The sequence below is a fragment of the Penaeus monodon genome, chromosome 29, assembly GCF_015228065.2.
Source record: "Penaeus monodon isolate SGIC_2016 chromosome 29, NSTDA_Pmon_1, whole genome shotgun sequence".
Lineage (NCBI taxonomy): Eukaryota > Metazoa > Arthropoda > Malacostraca > Decapoda > Penaeidae > Penaeus > Penaeus monodon.
In genome coordinates this window covers 13945114-13948580 of record NC_051414.1, presented here as the reverse complement: position 1 = coordinate 13948580, position 3467 = coordinate 13945114, and the positions used below count along the sequence as shown (strand labels likewise).

Sequence of the window (3467 nt, the reverse complement as noted above, 5' to 3'; positions counted from 1 at the left end):
GTGGGTTATTGCTCTGGAAATGTAGCAGACCTATCAAAATTTTATCTTTAATTCTGACTTATGGGAGGAAGGGTTGATTAACCCACTTGGGGTGCAACTTAGACTGTTTTATGCAAAAGAAACATGAAAATTTAATAATCTATAACTCTACCGGGTTTCATCTAATTATTTCAAACCATTTTCATTTACATAAAGATAATCCATTAACAATAACTCATACTTACAGCTTTTACGTCTAATTTCTTCAACCTTCGAGCGAGTGTGAGTAACGAAGAGCTCTATGCACATACTTAATGCAACAGAGTAGGCATTCTTCTTGCGCCCAAAGTAGTCTGAAAAGACCCTCTTTTAGTACAGTATAACTTTTATGCCCGTCAGTCTCTCCAGATATTCTGCTATTCTCATGTGTGTTTATAAAGAAAAATTATCAGTGATAAAAGAAAGATTCAACAAGTATTTGCATAAAAGATCTCTTGCTTCTTTGTAGTTACAAAAGATTAGTATGAATAAAAAATACACTGAAAGTTGGATTTCAGTCCTAGTTGTTAGCTAATATTAGAATACAAGATTATTATTTACAAATGTATAAAAACCATGAACAGCTGATCAAACTGATATTAATTCATACCATTATTATCATTACCAATATCATAATCAATGGCTTATTAGGATTGCCACTCTAATTACAAACTATTTTTTAATCTTTAGCAATGATATATACCTACATCTATCGGCAATATATATTTATCCCTTTGGGAGCTATTTAACTATGCATTACCACTGCAAAAAAAATCCATATCAACTTTCATAGCTCCTTATCAAACTGCAGTTGGTTTATTGTTACTTGAACAATAGCTGGAAAACAAAAGTAGTGACCACCGGGAAAAATAATTTTAAAAATAACAATGCTTCAATGATTGACAATTAAAAATCATATTTTTCATATCAGTCATACAAAAGTACTGTATTTAAGATTTTTAATAAGGCGAGCCCAATTTAAAACACAAGGAAATTCAACAGCTTTAGTTACTGACCTTATGTATGTTTTCTGAGCCATTAGCATTGGTCACATTTCTGACATGTAAACATTAGCTACATACAACTCAAAAAAAATCATTGCTAAAGACCATTTTAAAGTTTGTATTATATTCCTTCTGCTTTAACCCACTGAAAACAGAGTACCTAAAGCCACATAAACCAAATATCAGATTCACAACAATCAAGCATAGTTGAAGCAGATCAATAACAGTTCTGAATGTTCAGTTTGTCTCAAGATGATGACATCCCAAAACTTCAAGATCAGCAGGCCATGATGCTTCTTTTCGGGGCTTAAAGTATGATCGTTTGAAACAGTTTGAAGGCAGTTGTGTGTTAGTTCTAGCTATGATATGATATATACATTAATGATACTCCGATCCCAGTTCTTGCCAGAATATATCAGGAGGATGCTTGCTGACCCTTTTTTTTATAGCTACTCAAGGAATCACTTATTGTGCACACAGTACAATATGCAAATTGTAGACAATTGTATATCATGCATTTGTGTTTACAGACAAGCAGAAACCAACAGCAGTTTTAAGTGACCTGTTGGCCCCACCCTTCCAAAAACCCATGATTACTCAAAGCACCCACAAACCTGGTGGATAGGAGAACGGGTCACTAACCAAGAAATTAAAGGTTCGCAACAAGTATAAACATTGGATTCATTATATTCACAGCAAAATACACAAGAAATTACAATTCCTTCCAACAAAATTAAGTGTCAATAATGATAAATGTACATTGTTTCACAGTTTCTACAAATATTATGTCTTTTAATATATTCAACTATTTAGAAATCATATTTCCTTCTGGGAGAGGTTCAATAAGTATTGATATTCATGGCACGTAAATCACAAATTTCGCTTTGTTTACATAAGATCGGAGAAGAACAAGCAAAAACAGACGATCTTATTTGGTCTTTAATAACAATTAACTTATTAAATAGAAAAATCCGGCTTCCTCCTACACATATCCTCTACCTGAAAACCACCCACTCGCACGCTCCTGAGGCTGATCTGCAAACTCTAAAACGACAGGAATCTATTCAAAAATAGATGCATTCCGTAAGAAAGGGACAAAAATCCGAAAAAAGGCCCTTCGAAAATAAAGAGCCCTGTTCTCAGTCGAAATACTTCCTTACAGCAGTAGAGCGAGAGAATCCTCCTCCTCTTCCAAACCTGTCGCCTCCTCTGGCACGAGCGAATAAGGTAGGAGAGGTTATCACCATTGTCTCCCTCCTCTTGAGCCTCCTTCGTCGCCTCCTCGTGGGTCGCGGGTCGGTCCTCGGCCGCCGCGGACAGGGCTCTGCGGACGCGCTCTCACCAGGAATGCAAAGACGTGGCTCTGATTGTCTAGCAATTGGGTAAATAGGGAATTTGATAGGTCAATATGTTGGATATAGGTGAAATGAGAGAAGAGAGTATAACCGTGACCGGAATGTCCTTATTAATTATTCCCCCGAACAGATGGCGTCGGACCCGCGTCGTCTGCAGCTATTTGAACGCCAGGGCGAGCACGTGCGAGGAGGCGGCTAGTGCGTCGCTGAATGACAAGCTTTTCCGGTTGAATCTTACAGTGTTTATACAGAAAGAAGAAAGATATGTTTCAGGGCAACATTGAGAATATATCAGATAAGTGAAAATGGTTTCGAGGGCCGGTATCACAGCTGCGCGGTGTGCGGCGCAAAGAAGAAAAATAGCGAGAATCTGAAATTCCACTTTTTCCCAAGAAATAAGAAAGGTTAGTTTGTTAGTAATACTGGAATATCTTGTGGGATTTAATGCCTATAGGTTTGCATCATTCATAGTTACAGTTGATGTGGCTTTTTCAGATGTTTAGAATGGCTGAAGTGCTGAACATAGCATCTCTTAAGAATAAAAGCCTCGAACAGTTATGGAAATCGTATGTGGTGGTGCAGCAAACATTTCTGTGAACACCATTATACTTTCACTGGTCGTCTGCTCTCAACAGCAGTTCCAAAACCAGGTACAAGACCTATACCTCAGTATAGTATAGTGCATGATAACTTTTTTTTTTGAAACCTCATTGATTGGCAGTATTTGTTATTTCATTGGAGGCCAAATTTACCAGGCCAGTGTCAGATGCATTCACACCATGACCTCTTCTCTTGGAGTTTGAGTTTTTCCATCCAGATGTCCTGAACTAAGTTCACCACTTTCTTTCAGCAATCATTTTATTTGATTAGCTTTCTCAAACATACTGAACTGCTGTCCAATGTTTCAGTTGCAGATATTGATAGTAAGGAAAGTTCTGTCATTACAAGTGGCTTTATAATAACTTAAGTAACAACTAAAATATTTATTTGTTGAAGATATACCAAAGCAACTTTAACTCATTCTTTTAAGTATTTATTTTATTTATGTAACTTTTCTACTCTTGTCATATCAAAGGAATATTTGGTCAAT

The 3467-nt window shown here is 36.5% G+C and overlaps 1 pseudogene; it reads right to left on the bottom strand.

Moving 5' to 3' along the window:
• The window catches only part of LOC119591755, a 3679-nt pseudogene extending 1119 nt beyond the window's left edge, over positions 1-2560 (bottom strand).
• Positions 2561-3467: the final 907 nt, after the last annotated feature.